Raw genomic sequence first — 18,764 nt, forward strand, 5'->3', positions numbered from 1 at the left:
TCAGTGAAGTGAAATGGAAAGAAGACAAGGGTTCCTCGTCAGACGAATACGGATAATATCATCAACAGCAGACAATGATACAACGGGAGTAAAGCAGAGCACAGAGTGAGTTATGGTGATATATTCGGTGACAGAGTTGTTTTCATCAGTTTAAGCAGCAAACCAACGCCGAAAACGATATTTCAGCTATACATTCCAATGTCGCTAGCAGAAGACGAAGAAGTAGGGAAAGTATATGATGATATTGACCGGTTAATTTAGTATGTAAAAGAAGATGAATATCTAATAACCATGCAAGTTGGGACGGGGCCTTAGGGGAAGAAATAGAAGGAAGGGTTACGGAAGAATATGGGCTTGGCAGTAGGAAAGGGAATCGAAAGACTAACTGCTTTCTGCAATGAATTTCAGATGGTAGTAGCAAATAATCTGTTCAAGAATCACAGAAGGAAGAGGAGGTATACTTGGAAAATACCCGGAGACACGGAGAGCTTCCAGCTGGTCAGACAGAAATTCAGAAATCATATAGGGTAAATCAGGGTGATATGGTGAACAAAAAATTTGGGCCTCATAGAAGACAAGAAATTATTTATTTAAACAAAATAAAAACACTCTCCTTTCACAAAATACATAAGTAACACATTAACAGTGCCACATCCTCTTTAAGGCACTACAAAAGTTAAAAAAAATACTTATTTTTAACAATTTCACCCACGTATATGGGTGCTTTTTTTATTAAGGTGATGGGAGGGGGCTGGAGACCACTGTTCATAGATGCTGCTCTAACTTGTATATGAATATGGGTGAAATGGCGAACGCCCTTTGGGTCAAGTGGTGAACTTACTTCCCCTGCTTTTTGCCACATACGTCACACATAGATTCATATTTTGAACAGTCTTCATGCAGCCAACGTTGGCAGCTAATACATTTGATCCAATCCACATCCTTTTTAGTGCAACTGTACAGTTCACCGCACCCTACACAACAACACTCTTCATCATCCGCGTCGTCATCATCGTCTTGCAATTGGATATCCCAGCGACGAGTCGGATTCGGTGTCAGTGGTAGACGCTTTTCGTTTCTTAAACTGATTCTTTTTGATCATTCCTTTGGTAGCCTCTTTGGTTACGGTTTTTCCTTTGGTTACGGGTTTTCCTTTGGTTACGGTTTCTCCTTTGGTCCTCTTTTTAGCATTTGCTCTACTCTTCACTAACTCATTTTATCGTTTTCTGTTTCGCAGGTTGTGGATGTTTTCTGGAGAAGTCAAAACCTCAGCTAAAGCTCTGGGCTTCTTCCTTCCACAAGCAACTTTATCTAGGATAGGTGTCGGCGAAATATGGTCCAAGAGTTTGCCAGGGGCTATTTGAGATCCTTCTGTTGCCACTGTCGAGGTCATATCTGTTGCTTCTGATGAAGACTGTTTTTCCGCCAGTTGCGAACAGCCCAGTTGAGGTGATGCTTGTATGTGTTCAAGTCCCTGATCGTTATCTACGTCTGCAGTTGCTTCTTCCGAGGGATTAGGCATCTCCTGCCAGTGCGAACAACTTGGTCAAGGTGAAGTAGGGCTGTTTTCATGTCGTTCGTTGTTTTCCTGATGTTGATCTGAAGCTGATGTTAAAAACGCGTATTCTGGGATGAATCAGGACTAAACGGGATGATTCCTGTGCTTCTGAACCCCGATATTGCATTCTCTGTCGTATCTGCTTGTACCCATGCCTTTGTAAGCAGTCCTCCGAACACTAGTCTGGAAATTTTTCTATTTGGATTCATTTTAATGTACGAATTGCAAGCACTGTAATAATAGGATTTCAGAGCTTTAAAAAATGCTCTGTCTAGCGGCTGCATATAGTGTGTGGTGTGGCTGGGTAGACAGAGCAAAATTAAGGTTTTTTCTTCTGCAAACTCTAATGTATCCACGCTCCTGCAATGAGAGCTATATCGATCCAAAATAAGCATGACTGTTCCCTCAGGCTTCCTCGGTGCAAAATGGTTCCTTAGCCACAGAAGAAAAATATCAGTCGTTACATACGCCGACTTTTGTGGCATGAAAATCGTGGAACGCGGCGGCATACCGTCCTTGTACTCGGCCTTTTCATTTTTTCCCTTCCAAACACAAGCTGGGGATAAAAACATGCCCTCTCGATTGCAGCAAGCGATTACAGATATGGTTTCACCCTTTTCATCGGATGTTATCGCTGGAACGCTTTTAGACCCCTTAGCTACCAACACGTAACCTGGTCTATTATTCAAGTTGTAAGTAGGCTGTTTAGGTTTTCTTATTGGTAACGCCACGTAGCGCTCTGTATGAAAATCACTGGCTGTGCTGTGTGCAGTCTGTGGCTAGTTTGCATTGTTGTCTGCCATTGTAGTGTTGGACAGCTGGATGTTAACAGCGCATAGCGTTGGGTAGTTGGAGGTGAGCCGCCAGCAGTGGTGGATGTGGGGAGAGAAATGGCGGAGTTTGGAAATTTGTAAGACTGGATGTCATGAACTGCTATGTATATTATGATTTTTCAACACTATTAAGGTAAATACATTGTTTGTTCTCTATTAAAATCTTTCATTTGCTAACTATGTCTATTAGTAGTTAGTGCCTTCAGTAGTTTGAATCTTTTATTTAGCTGGCAGTAGTGGCGCTCACTGTATTGCAGTAGTTCGAGTAACCAGGGCCATTCTTTTGTAGGGATTTTTGAAAGTCAGATTGCGTTGCGCTAAAAAATATTGTGTGTCAGTTTAAGCGGAGTCACGTATATAATTTTTCTAAGGGGACGTTTCAAAGTAAAGTCCGGACTCGTCTACGTTGAATATATTTCCCGGCTTATCAACGAGGTTATGCTCTCTACCAAGATGTTCTGCAGCAATGAAAAATAGTCTGAAACGTTTTTCGTGCTTATGAAACTCCTTCCGATTTGCGGACTGAGAGTTCCGGATTTCTTTTTAAGAATAAATGTAGCCAGTCCATTCCAGCAATTTCCTTTTCTCGGTTGAATTTGTGATGTTGGTTATATTTCTCAGCTAGTTTATATGCCGTGGTACGTACTTTTGCCCTTTTCGGTGCAAATCCGAAGTTTTGTAATTTTATGATATGTATTACCAACTTTTTCTCATATTCTTGTGTTAGTACAGTCGGCCCACCCAAAGATTTTTTCGTAAAGCACCCGTTTGCTTATCGTCTCTTCAGCGTTGATCATGGAACGTGAAACTCCTTTGAGGCTTTATTCAGGTTCATTCCATTTTGCACCCCTTTTACGGCATCGCTAAGTTGTTCCTCTGTCCAATCAGCACGGCTGGATCCTTTTTGTCTTTTATAAAATGTAGGCATCTTTGCCTGGAACAATCGCGGTAGTTAGAACATTTACTTTTTAATCACTGAGAAACGAAACTACTCGCAAAAAAAGTATATAAAAAATAATTTTTAAATTAACGATTGCATTGAGACGTCGGGGAAAACAGAATATAAATCTCGCATGGGATAGGAAATGCTAACATTTCATGACTTGTCAAAAACCCTGGTTGGGATGTACCTAAATAAAAGCTTTACAGTTTACACATAAGAAAAGTCCTTCACCGTATCACCCCTGCCCGAGTTCACCATTTCTCTCATTTGCTATGGGTGAAACGGTGAATAGCACGGAAAGAAGTTCAAAACATTAGACGCAACGATTTCTAGGTTATGTAGTACATAAGCAGTATAAGAAGGAAGAATATATCAAAAAATACCCCGTGGACTACGCTACTTGAAATAACATCTACAAATGCATGCAGCATATAAAAATTAGTCAGCATCGAAAACAGTTTTGTACAAAGTACTTATGGTTTTTGAAACAGAGCTGGTTTTCAACATGTGCACACTGCACAGATGATCAGAGACTGTTGGCATGCAGACATACAGAGACATCTGTTTCCAGTAAAGAATTAAAGCAGTTCACCATTTCACCCGATTCACCGTATCACCCTGGCTTACCCCATCGGATTGTAAGGCGTACCCAGGTGCAAACATAGATTCAAATCGCAATTTAGTAATGAAATGGTTGTGTGACATTGATGGGCGGGAGGCCCCTTCAGAGGAAGTTCGGTCGCCGAGTGCAAGTCTTATTTCTGGTTACGCCACATTGGGCGACTTGCACGTCGGTGTTAATGAAATGATAATGAGGACAGCACAATACCCAGTCCACGAACGGAGAAAATCTCAAGTCCGGCCGGGAATCGAACAGGTGCCCGTTGCATGGTAGGCAAACAAGTTGCTACTCAGCTAAGCAGGAGGACATTTTAATAATGACGGAGTGTAGACTGAAACTTAAGATAATCATACGGAAGAAACAGTGTAGAAAGAAGTGGGATACTGAAGTACTGAGAAATGATGAGACACGTTTAAAGTTTTCTAAGGGTTTGGATACTGCGGTAAGGCTTATCAGAGTAGGCAGTGCAGTTGAAGAGGAGTGGTATCTCTAAAAAGGGCACTCACAAATGCTGGACAGACAAACAGCTTCAAGGAAGGTAACTGCGAAGGAACCTTGGATAACAAAAGAAATATTTATGTTGACCGACGAAAGAAGGAAGTACAAACCTGTTCCAGGGAAGGCAGGAATACAGCGACGTACACTAATCAGCCGGAGCATTATGATCACCTACCTAATAGCGAGTATGTCCACCTATGGCACGTACATAAGCGGCGACACGTCGTGGCATCAACCACTTACGCCTTGGTAGGCCGCTGTATGGAGATGGCACCACATCTGCACACACAAGTCACCTAATTCCCGTAAATTCCGGGGAGGGGGAGATGGGCTCTGACGCCACGTTCAGTCACATCCCGGATGTGTCCAATTGGGTTGAATTGTCCTCTTTGAAATATTATGAATGACTGTGCTGGTAAACCTCTTACATTATTTGGTTTTCAAACAGCGGGGCAAAACTGAACGTACTCGGACATTTCTCTCTTTACTTATTCTGATCATCACTAAACTAACACACGATATTTTTTAGCGCAACGCAATCTGAGTTTCAATAATCCCTACAAAAGAATGGCCCTAACTAACAATAACCTATACCTTTCATGAATCACTTACCTCACAAAAATCTTCGTTACTCGAACTACTGCAATACGGCGAGCGCCAATACTGCCAGCTAAATAAAAGATTCAAACTACTGAAGGCACTAACTACTGATAGGCATGGTTAGCAAATGAAAGATTTTGATAGAGGACAAACAATGTATTTACCTTAATAATGTTCGAAAGTCATCATATATATACATCCATCAATTAATGACATCCATTTTTACAAATTTCCTTTTTCTGGCAGACACGTCCAGGTCGTCCGCTTAGAGTATCCTCTCAGAACTCTGGCACCGCTCTGTCCATATCCACCACTGATGGCGGCTCACCTCCAACTGCGCAACGCTACGCGCTGTTCACATCCAACTGCCCAACACTACACAAGCGAATATTCCAACAATGCCACAGTCAGTGATTTTCATACAGAGCGCTAAGTGGCGTTACCAACATAAAAACTAGAGATGGGCAAACTGAAACACGTAAATGTTTCGAAACAAATGAAACAGTACAATGTAATGTTTCGATACGGTGTTTAGAAACAGTGAAACAGTTTGTGTTTTGTAATCTAATAAACCTACACATTTTATCATCTTGAATGTCTACTGTATAAGTATGTCCATATAAATACAAATGAGGTGCGAGAGCGCTAATAATATCGCAGAAAGTATATAACTATCACTTAGGCGTCTTGGCAGTTTCGTATTTCCTGCAGGAAATGCGCTGCTTTCATACTTTTCAATTGGCTGAGGAAAGCCTTAGCTGAAGACAGAAGAACCACCACGAACGGAACTGGAGGTGGGAGCAAACTGCAGAAACAACAGATATGCTACTGGGATTCCCACATTCCATTAGTATGGCTAATATACCCATCCTGCTAATTTCCATGCACACAAAGGGAATTATTGTGGATAATAGACACAGTGACTATAGACTCACAAATAACGCCAAATAATTCGAATAAATAACAAAATACACTCCTGGAAATGGAAAAAAGAACACATTGACACCGGTGTGTCAGACCCACCATACTTGCTCCGGACACTGCGAGAGGGCTGTACAAGCAATGATCACACGCACGGCACAGCGGACACACCAGGAACCGCGGTGTTGGCCGTCGAATGGCGCTAGCTGCGCAGCATTTGTGCACCGCCGCCGTCAGTGTCAGCCAGTTTGCCGTGGCATACGGAGCTCCATCGCAGTCTTTAACACTGGTAGCATGCCGCGACAGCGTGGACGTGAACCGTATGTGCAGTTGACGGACTTTGAGCGAGGGCGTATAGTGGGCATGCGGGAGGCCGGGTGGACGTACCGCCGAATTGCTCAACACGTGGGGCGTGAGGTCTCCACAGTACATCGATGTTGTCGCCAGTGGTCGGCGGAAGGTGCACGTGCCCGAGGACCTGGGACCGGACCGCAGCGACGCACGGATGCACGCCAAGACCGTAGGATCCTACGCAGTGCCGTAGGGGACCGCACCGCCACTTCCCAGCAAATTAGGGACACTGTTGCTCCTGGGGTATCGGCGAGGACCATTCGCAACCGTCTCCATGAAGCTGGGCTACGGTCCCGCATACCGTTAGGCCGTCTTCCGCTCACGCCCCAACATCGTGCAGCCCGCCTCCAGTGGTGTCGCGACAGGCGTGAATGGAGGGACGAATGGAGACGTGTCGTCTTCAGCGATGAGAGTCGCTTCTGCCTTGATGCCAATGATGGTCGTATGCGTGTTTGGCGCCGTGCAGGTGAGCGCCACAATCAGGACTGCATACGAACGAGGCACACAGGGCCAACACCCGGCATCATGGTGTGAGGAGCGATCTCCTACACTGGCCGTACACCACTGGTGATCGTCGAGGGGACACTGAATAGTGCACGGTACATCCAAACCGTCATCGAACCCATCGTTCTACCATTCCTAGACCGGCAAGGGAACTTGCTGTTCCAACAGGACAATGCACGTCCGCATGTATCCCGTGCCACCCAACGTGCTCTAGAAGGTGTAAGTCAACTACCCTGGCCAGCAAGATCTCCGGATCTGTCCCCCATTGAGCATGTTTGGGACTGGATGAAGCGTCGTCTCACGCGGTCTGCACGTCCAGCACGAACGCTGGTCCAACTGAGGCGCCAGGTGGAAATGGCATGGCAAGCCGTTCCACAGGACTACATCCAGCATCTCTACGATCGTCTCCATGGGCGAATAGCAGCCTGCATTGCTGCGAAAGGTGGATATACACTGTACTAGTGCCGACATTGTGCATGCTCTGTTGCCTGTGTCTATGTGCCTGTGGTTCTGTCAGTGTGATCATGTGATGTATCTGACCCCAGGAATGTGTCAATAAAGTTTCCCCTTCCTGGGACAATGAATTCACGGTGTTCTTATTTCAATTTCCAGTAGTGTATAACAGAAAAAAAATTTTGTGTTTCAAGGTGTTTCGAACCGTTACTATAAATTTACGATGCTTCCCGTTCACCATTACACTATCAGTGATATGTCAAACAGATTGCTTGCAATTATACCTACATCAAATTTATGTACATGTCTAATAACTGTCACTCTACGCCTTTTTTTTATTTAAAATGTTGTAGTCTTACTTGCGTTTCTTAATATGATTACTGTACATAAACAGAGAAGCGTATGTTATAAAAAAAGTGTAATTTAACTCAATGATTTTCACATATTTATTATTTTGAATGTGAATAGTAGGCGTTGTTTTATTGTTTGGTTAGTGTTTATAAAGCAGATGTTACGCCATTTCGGAATAGGACAGTCAGCTAGAAACGAAGCTTTATTTTCGGATATCTTAAGCTTCATGCTATTGCTTGTCAAAAGATTTCGACACTTGAAAGTGTTTCATGAAGTGGTATGTTGTGTTTCAGTACCTGTGCCGAGCCCGAATCTCGTCCGAAACAGAACGGAATGAAACATCACTGTTTCGATACAATTAGTCCGTTCCAGGCACAGGTGGACTGAAACAGTCTTATTTTGAAACAACGATACAGTTTCTGTGTCTGGCTCGAGATCCGAGACAGGGGCGGAATGAAACACCACTGTTTCGAAACAGTGAACCATAGCCGTTCCGAAACACTGAAACAGTTCCAGGTATCGATACACTGTATCGAAACATAGAAACAGTGGCCAAGTCTAATAAAAACCTAAACAGCCTACTTACAGGGTTCAGATCTGGCGAGCTTGGGGTCCAGCACATCAACCGTAATTCGCCACTGTGTTCCTCGAACCATTCCATCACACGCTTGGCTTTGTTACATGGCACATTATCTTTGCTGAAGAATGCCACAACGTCGGGAAACGTGGTCGCCATGAATGGGTGTACATGGCCTGCAACCATTGTACGATACTCGTTGGCCGTCACGGTGCTTTGCCTGAGCTCCACTGAACCCACGGATGCCCACGTGAATGTTCCTCAGAGCATAATGGAGCCGCCGCCAGCTTGTCTCGGTCCGCAGTACAGGTGTCACGGAGCTGTTCCCCTGGAAGATGACGGATTTTCGCTCACCCATCGGCACGATGAAGAAGGTATCGGGATTCATCAGACCGTGCAACACTCTGCCACTGCACCAACATCCAGTGCCGACAGTCACGTGCCCATTTCAGTCGTAGTTGCCGATGTCGTGATATTAACATTGGATCATGCATGGGTCGTCGGCTGCAGAGGCCCATCGTTAGGAGTGTTGGGTGCACTGTGTGTTCAGACACACTTGTACTCTGGCCAGCATTAAAGTATGATGTTAGTTCCGCCACAGTTCGGCGCCTCTTTGCAGTGAGGCGTGGCCGCCCGACCCGACTACGACTGGATGTGGTTTCACCTTGGTGACCTTGGTTTCGCCATGTGTTGAAGACACTCACCACAGCACTCTTCGAACACCCGACAAGTCGTTCAGTTTGCGAAATGCTCGTGTCGAGCCTCCGGGCCATCACAGTCTGCCTTCGATCAAACTCTGATAGATCGCACGCCTACCTCACGCCTACACACGGACGGCACGCTCATTGATATTACAAGCACCGTTCGTGTGTCGACTGGAAGTCATTCCTCGCCAGGTAACGCTACAATCGCCTGTACATCGATAGTAGGTCGGCGGCCATAATGTTGATCGGTGTACATGCTTATATAGGCAATAATGTAAAGTTATAACTTCAAAACGAGAGCTAATACTGCATTCTCATTAACATTTTCGTTATCAGCACACCCGAAAACAGAAAGATTAGCTGTTTCATCCCAGTTACAGAAAAAAAGAAAGTTGTCTTAGGTTAGCTACGACACCAAAGGTTAAACTAGCGCTGTGAAATATTTTGCATAAGTGCAGTATATTTGGCAGTATTTCTGAGCTTGTCTCAGATTAATAGTTTTCCTTTTAGTTCGTGAATTTCGTTTCTACGTTTGGTTCGGTTATAACAGTCTATATTATTTGAATTCCCTCTCGTACGAGACTAGCCCCATCATGCATGGTGGATCATATGGCGAAGGGGGTGGCGATTTAGACGCCCCTTCTGATCAACATCGAGAACAGCCTTCTGCCTAGCGATTACACGAAGATTCCATTGCCTTTCAGGCACCTGCAGGAACTACGTAGGACACCCCGATGAATGGTATCAGCCACTCGTTAGCTGTCTTTAGGGGTGAATCAGGAATACAACCTGCAGACGAGAAGATGGAGATGTCAGAACAGTAGCCCTCCAGCTTTCCTAACACGAGAAATAAGCGGCTAAGTGAGGTCAGTCTGGAAGTAAGAAATCCAAAAACTTCCATTGCAGTAGCTAACCAAGTGCAGGAGTCGCCAGAAGAACATATGTGAATGCACAGTGAATCGCAGTGATAATCTGTGGCGACGAGCGCACGGAAATTCTGCATTACTCTTTGATTTTTATGAGTATGCTTTGTATTTAATCATATTTTTCAGTGGGTTGGTGTTCGAGCTTCAAGAAATAAAAAGTTATTGCTTAACTACTTCGTTGGATCTCTTTAGCAGACAGAGATAAGCTGTAGTTAGCTAAACAATTGTCTCCCACTAGTGTTTCAAATGTATTTGGCCCCCGTGTAAACGCAGTTTCTGCTTCTGATCGTTGTAAACAAAATGTAAGAAACAGTCTCCCTGTAGAATCTGTAGATCTTCTAACCTCTACAGACGAACAGACAATGGTCCTTACGTTGTTTATACGATAAGTTTGGATTAAAACATAGGCCTCCTACATTCTATGGCTCTAGGGAAAATTTTGATCTCTCCTTACCTGAACTGAAGAACGCTATAATTAATATATCTTCTGACGGGAAAACCAAAGTGAAGGTTGAATTAAAAACTCCAGAAAAGGCCAGTTTCTTAGTAAACAGCGAAGTATTCAAATCTAAAAATATAGAAGCTTACATTCGTTCTTTCGTTGTCTACAAACAGTGAGTAATGAGGAAGATGATACAAATATTGAAGAAGCAGAGATTTTGGAACTCGTACAACCTATATTTCCCGTTATAGGCATTAGAAGGTTTTAAGCAATATATAACGGATGATAAACATGAAATTGTGAAATTACAGTCCTGCTTGTTCACCTTCCAGTCTCAAACTTTACCAGATGCTGTGACTATCCATGGAACTAGATGTCATGTAGATCCTTTATGTGCCAGCTGTCAGGCAATGCTTTAAGTGCCACCGATATGGCCACATCAATATCGGTCTCAGATGGGATGCAGATCGGTCTCAGATGGGTCTCATTCTGTAGAGTCCTGCACCTCACCTGTTTCTATTTGTGCTCACTGTGGCGGTCAACACCCATCCACGGTTCGATCCTCTCCTGAATATCACAGACGATGAAGCGCTCAGGAACTAGCTGCGTTTAATAACATAGTCTTCAGAGATGCGCTGAACATTACTCTCAAGCCAGCCTTCACTTCCGTTACGGGGGAGCAACAACTGTTCTATCCTGGGCCGATAACAGAGCGCCGTATCACCAAAACAAAGAATGTTTCCGGCCGTTGCCCACAAGTTTACATAGTTATCAGCGCGCAAGTGGGATTGGTGCTAAACGTGTGGGTGAGCCTCTTTAGACAAACATTGCTCACCTTACTGGCGACAAGCGGAGGTAGGCGAACACCCTGATGTACAGTCTTAGACATAAAATCTGGCCGCCGACCGGCCGCCACAGAGACGAAGTCCGAGTCGTTCACTTAAGGTGGTCAATAAAACTGACAGCCCCTGACAACTCTTAAGTCCGGCCATTTGCACAATCTGGCAACACTGTAAGATGCAGAAGCGTCAGTAGGCAGTGTTAACTACTTCTGTGATGCTATCGTGCTGTGTGAGCCCGTGGTCTAGTGGTAGTCGCCTTGCATTCTGAATGTATAGTTGCGGGTTCGGGTGCGACTGTATTTTTTTTTTTTTTTACCACATTTCGGCTCTCGTCTAAAGTTACGAGTCCGAATGAACATCTAACATAATTCACTTCACATTCTACCCACCACTAATAACAAATACTTCCAGAAACATTCCGCAGGACAGCTGGTGGCTGCGGCGCGATCAGAACAACTTATGCTCGGCGTTTCCTCGCGCTGCAGCGGCTACCGGCCACCGGCCAGACGCCACCCGCCGCCTGAAATCGGGCGCCGCCCAGGTGAACGCGGCGTGACGCTGTCAGTGTGTATATCAACTGTCATTTTCGAATTTGAAGTTCTAGTTGTCATCTTGCAGTTAAGCATTGTAAAATCATGAACTACGGTTAAGTGTTGTAAAATTGGGTTGACAGTGGCAAAAGGTGTAACATACGCAATACAGTATTTATCTTTGGTATAACAGAGGGGTGAATGCCGAGGAGACAGCTCGATAGATTTGAACTGTGTGTGTAGAGAGTGCTCTTGGGAAAATACGTCAGTAAAAGATAATCTTCTTTCAATAACGACTATTCTGGCATGAATGATTTTCCACTTTAAGGAAGTCTCGACTACTGATAGAAGTGATGGATTACCATTTAACCATGATGCGACATTTTCATTCAACAGGCATGGTTCAGAAGCCTGGTGCAGGATTACTGCCTGCTCTAATTCTCAACAACAGAAATCAATGGAGTGACTATTACTGCGGTTTTGCTTGAATGTCACCAGGTCGCTCACTGAACATTCCTATGCAGTACTGTTACTGGTGACGTGTTATGATACCTATATCGTTAACTGTCTAAGAAGAAATGAAAGGCTGAGCCCTACCAAAAGATGTAAACTCGAGCAAAGAGTAGTGTGAACATAATATTTTCCGTCTGATAGCTCCAAAAGTGTGTTTTGCTCTACGAATTCTTCCCCAAGGGTGTGTCCATCACAGCTGGAATTTGTTGCCAACAACTGAGAAACCTTTTGGTCTCAGTGTAAGAAAATCGACCGTCAAAACTACATCACGTGTGGTATTGCATGATAACGCACTCTGTTGATCTGAGAAACAAAATTATCCTGATTGACAGGGAAGTCATCCCTTAGCACTTGTATTGACAGGGAAGTCATCTCTCAGGCACTTGTCCCTCTGATTGTATGCTCGAAAAATTTTACGTCTCCTGTTCTTGATCGATCGTAAAGGCAATTCATTTTTTAGACGAAAAAGCTCTTGAAACTACACGTTAGAACCAGTAGGTTTCTACAGGCGTAGAATTTGTAAACCGCTTTACCACTGTCATATTGTTTGCTGGCCGTGCGTTTCTAGGTGCTTCAGTCTGGAACCACGTGACCGCTACGGTCGCAGGTTCGAATCCTGCCTCGGGCATGGATGTTTGTGATGTCCTTAGGTTAGTTAGGTTTAAGTAGTTCTGAGTTCTAGGGGACTGATGACCTCAGATGTTAAGTCCCATAGTGCTCAGAGCCATTTGAACCAAGTTAATAATGCACTCATAAATAGTGGAATCTCACAAACTCCCTCTGTCATCTGATAATTGTGAAAACTACATTTTTCATCTGCATAGCACCGCAGTATGAACTCAAATGTTTTGTAGCATTAATATACTTGATTTTGTTGTGATCGCATTCAATGACAGTAGAGGAGGAGCAAAATCATCTGACTTGAAATATACTTTTCCAGAGGGATTCGAGTCTTTGGCTACAGTTGCAGTAGCACATCCAGTGAGGTATCAAGAATGGGAGCATCCACTCATTGCTGTAGTATAGGCTGGAGCAGAAACAAGCAGGTTCCCCACAAAGTAAACTATGAGAGACACTGTAATCAACGCATGAAGTAACCATCGCTCAAACGTAAATTTTACAAATCGCTCTCATTTATTAAACATGATTTGTTCAGAAAATTCCAACTGTATCTAGTGAAATGAGTAGGTTAATGCAGCTCCAGTCCATCACTATCACCGAGTTGCCAAACATTTTCCGAATAGCAATTAAGATAGAAATGTGTGTGTGTGCGTGTGCGTGTGAGTGGTCTGTTCGTTCGGGCATGCCAGATAGAACAGACACTACGATTCGAAACAAACAGCCTTGCTAAACAATTAAATATCAAAGGACGGACGTCCTGGCTGTCACAGGGCGTTAAAATACAGCTACTGCGCCAGATGATAATTTGTTCCTGATCAGTTTCGAACCCGAATTCGTGGTGACTTTCCTTTCGGACATGTCCGAAAGAACAAACACCACACATATATGCATATACGGGGTGTTACAGCAGGAATAGTAGATATTTTAGCAGGTGGTAGTATAGACGAATTGCATAAACAATGCCATATAAATGTGTTCACATTTTATTGAGTTCAGAGGTACAGCTGTTAGTTGTCCGCCTCCGTAGTGTAGCGGTAGCGTTACCGCCTTCAACGAAGGGGGCCCGGGTTCGATTCCCGGCAGGGGACTGGGTGTTGTGTGTCCTTCATCATCATTCTCATCATCATTGACTCGCTGTCGCCGATGTGGCGCCACATAAAAAGGACTTGCAATACGGCGGCCGAACTCCGTCGAATGGGGCCTACCGTCCAACAACGCCATACGATCATTTCCATTTCCTTCGTCTACCATCCGAAGCGCCGAGTGGCCGTGCGATTTGAGGCGTCATGTCACGGACTGCGCGGCCCCTCCCACATGAAGTTCGAGTCCTCCCTCGGGCATGGATCTATGTTTGGTCCTTTAGGAACTCAAACACGTTTGAATATTTTGCAGGCATGGTAGCTCAGCGTGTTCGGTCAGAGAGCTGGCTGGTTTCTCAATAAAAAAACTGAGTGAAATGAACAACAACGAACTTCGACGGATGTTACGTGACGTCCGCTACGACGAAATACAACGAACCATAACGAACAAAATGCAAAAAAAAGAAAAAAAAAATTAGTCAGCTCGTCTGCCTCGTAAGCAGAAGGTCCAGGTTCGAACCCCGGTGGGGCACAAATTTTAATCTGCTGTCGCTGCTGTGTTTCAACACCCTGTGACAATGTGGACGTCTGTCCTTCGATACTTAAGATGCAATTGTTTTTAGAGGAAATACAGATGATTTGCGAAAATTTGTCTTGCCATCAATGCAACGGGACTTCAACACCATCCGTTCCTTAGTCATTGCTTTGTGATGGCACTAACCTATGTCATATGCAAACGAATCAGATTGTAGAGCATATTTAGTCAAATAACGAATGGTCAGTATACAAGTATTTACGAGCAGCAGAAGCAGAATTGCAGCGAGCTGATCACTTAACCAAGTGCAACATAGACTACCTGTGTAGTGAGTCATTTCAACTATATAGCTGACGGTAATATTTGTCAAGCAATTCACTGCAGAATTAATGTAATACCCGCACGATGATCTCTGTAGTCATGCTGTATCATTAGCAGCTCGTGAATGGAGTACTATTTTAGTTACATCAGGTTACTGCAGCTGATGCCAAATAAAGAGAAGCGACGACTCCACCTCGCTATCTTTACTTATGCAGTCTGCGCTAGATTGTGTGCCCCACCATTAACATTACTGTAAGCAGACTGACAGAATAACACCATCACATCCACCGACAACCTGTACTATTATCATCACACAGTTGTTACTCGCAGTGATTACAAGTTGCTGATGTTTGTTAATAATAGCGGGAAGTGCTTGATGAATGTGGCAGACAGAGAGAATCCTAAATAACAGTAAGAGGTTACCCTGCGGAGGAAAGAGCCCACGTATTGTGTCGAGTTCTGGCAAATTGATATTAATGTAGTTCCCGATGGTTTCTCACTAACGTGTTCTTTTGGCTATCCGAATACTCATATGGGAATTATCGAAGTGCAATTGCTAGAACACTCAACTACCTTAATAACACCTCATTTTGGATTGAATATGACTCGGAAAGCGACGTTAATTTGACGTTTCCGTCCATCTCCGGACGACTTACTGAATGAACTCTGAAGTGCACTCACAGTTGTGTTGCCTGCCATACGAACTCCGTAAAGTGATGTGTCAGCTGGCAGTCAGTGCTGAATACAGACACGTGCAAATACTGTATTTTCACTGCTCTATGGGAACTCGTCTTTGTTGCATTTTTTCCGTACCGTAATTAGCACGACAACATAACGCTCATTCTGCTGAAGAACTTGATTTCCACAAGTCCTTAATTAGGAATCTGCGAGCGGTAGTAATGCATGCAAGGAAACAGACTGTTGGACAAAACAATAGACAGCGCCCAGCATTTCTACATTTCCGATAGGGCCTACGATAAGAATCTGGTGTCATATTATGCTTCAGAACCCTAAAATGTTTATTCTTTCACTTTATACTAAAACAAAAGCTATGATAGGAGAAGAGGAAATGACTTATATGCTTCTCAGAAACTTCAATCTTTTGTGTTGATTATCTCACTTCATACTAAAACAAGGGCGTTGATATGAGGGGAGGAAATGATGTATACGCTTTCAAGACATAATATTTCCTTGTGTCCTACTACTGCGTACATGAAAACTCTGCAGTTAATTTTTGCGTCTTAGATAAATTTTGGTATCATCTCATATTACTTTGTGAGAAAGTTCCTATTTTTTGGGATTCAAATAGAGTGGACATTTAGTCACTGGTAAATATTCTGATGACTAATGACATGATATCCGTTGCAATTGCTCCATGGCACCGGTGAGTAGAGCCTCACGATGGCAACTATAAGAACACGCAGGCAGTGATGTCCGCTCACTGCAGTCAGCGCTAAGGTGATTTCTTTCTGTTTATGGCGAAGCTGCTGCAGGGTCCACGCTCAGCCAACATAAACAAATCGCGGCGGCATTGGGCACTGCGAATCGCTGCACTTGGCGCGAGCTTCGACAACAAAAATGGTTCAAATGGCTCTGAGCACTGTGGGACTTAACTGCTGAGGTCATCAGTCCCCTAGAACTTAGAACTACTTAAACCTAACTAACCTAAGGACATCACACACATGCATGCCCGAGACAGGATTCGAACCCGCGACCGAAGCGGTCGCACTGTTCCAGACTGTAGCACCTAGAACCGCTCGGCCACTCTGGCCGGCTTCGACAACAAGAGCGCACTGTCTCCACTAACGATGTTATGGAGTTAATACATCTTACTAACTTAACGTAACATGCAGGACATGGGTTGGGTAAAAAATCAGTTTGTAGTAACTAGCCATTGCATTAAAATACAGGTATATTTTTTGAATATTTATTGTTGCTTGTCTGCCCGCATCTCGTGGTCGTGCGGTAGCGTTCTCGCTTCCCACGCCCGGGTTCCCGGGTTCGATTCCCGGCGGGGTCGGGGATTTTCTCTGCCTCGTGATGACTGGGTGTTGTGTGCTGTCCTTAGGTTAGTTAGGTTTAAGTAGTTCTAAGTTCTAGGGGACTTATGACCACAGCAGTTGAGTCCCATAGTGCTCAGAGCCATTTTTTTGTTGCTTGTCTCTTTAATGTTAATGGTATTGCTTCATATTGTGCGTGAACACGAAAACACAGACAGGCACACACACACACACACACACACACACACACACACACACACACACACACACACACACACACAGTCCAGTCATTGAATTCAGTGAGTGTGACGACTGGTGTCTGGTGAACAACGTATGCGCCAATCAGCTCCTCAGTTGGCGTGGAGTGGATGACTTTGCGCTGCAAGAGTTATGAGGATTAGACTGAAAGTAAATGGACTTGTATACTAAAGTGCTGCGACAAAGAAAAACTTGACTGATTATCAGATGATTTTTCCACATGGGTTTTGTGGACGAGTTTACTTCTAGTAACCAACCCACTCACCATCATTATTTAAGATTTCTCGAAGGCGTCGAGGCATTGATTCTACTAAGGTCCTCGTTAGTGTAGCGTGATGGTTTACTTCCCACCACACGATGGGGCTGTGGTCCTGTAAATAAATTATTATCTCGTTACTTCATATATTTGTATTTAAATAACGTATTCGTAATAAGCACATTGTATTAGTATTTTCCATGGTGTTTGGGAATTCAGTCCCTGTCATAGATTCGTGATCTAGATTCAACAGTCAGATTAGGAATGTGGTTTACAGAATCGGGAATCCACATTAAGACTGACTGGCTCAATCCGATTAGAACGACCTGGTATCGAACTGTAATCACAGGAATCCGATAATTTGAACGTCTGTATTCCAACAATGCTGCACACATAAATTCCTTTGATGAAGTAACAGGTAGCAACTGTCTAAGAAAAGTGAGGAATATGTCTACTAGCAGCAATGTAACCTAATTATAACTTATATTTATGTGACGCAAATATTGAATCGAACAAAACACATCTGTTTCAGTGATGGGTAGTTACACCATATCGGATTTGCTGATGACAACATAACAATAACAATAATAATAATAATAATAATAGTAATAACCCCATGTGAGGTTGTTAGATGGTAGATCCTCTACATGGCGTCTCCCCTGGTGACGTATAGAGGAAAGACTCCCAGATATGGCTCGTACCGAGGGAATCAAATACGTGGGGTGGACCAAATACTAACACAATCCTCAACGGCTGTTCAACCCGTTGAACCCAAAACCCAGACACGTCTGAGTGGAAATCACCGGTATCCTGGTCAGCGTCTGTCAGCTCAATGAGCTCGGCTGGACTTTCGGATTCTGGGGAGTCCAGGCTAGCACAGCAGAGAATATAGGAGACCTCTGGTAAACTTCACTACAAGCAGAAAACATGCACTGTAACACTAAATATCAATACAGTGATCCAAACAGAAAACTACATAATCTCGCATAAGAAATCGACCGACAAGGAATCCTCATCCTTGGTCTTAATAGAAACGTGACTAACTGACAATGAAACCTTGCATTACGGAAACCATCGCATCTTCAGGGGCAATGCACAAGAAAAGGTAGCGAAAGGCGCACCAATACTCGGCATGGCATTTCTCGTACACAGATCCATCATCAACTCATAGAATCCCTAGAAGTCTGTGACATAAACCTCTTGAAGGAGCGCAATGTCGATGTCTGATGCGTTGAGTAGATCCTGTAGCATCGCTAGTTTATGTCGGGCACGTATGTTGTTGATGTTAATCGTCGCTGGACGGTACGTTTGGTCAGACAGATCTGCCGATGACGTCGTGGAGGGGGATATGCTGTCCGCCACAATGTTATCGACCATTGACTGCAATATGGTGTTTCGATTCTGGGCAGGAACAGCTGTTGCGGTTGCAGCCGTTGCAGGAGGAGGAGGAGATTAGTGTTTAACGTCCCGTCGACAACGAGGTCATTAGAGACGGAGCGCAAGCTCGGGTGAGGGAAGGATGTGGA

Source organism: Schistocerca cancellata, chromosome 2 (assembly GCF_023864275.1).
Source record: "Schistocerca cancellata isolate TAMUIC-IGC-003103 chromosome 2, iqSchCanc2.1, whole genome shotgun sequence".
Lineage (NCBI taxonomy): Eukaryota > Metazoa > Arthropoda > Insecta > Orthoptera > Acrididae > Schistocerca > Schistocerca cancellata.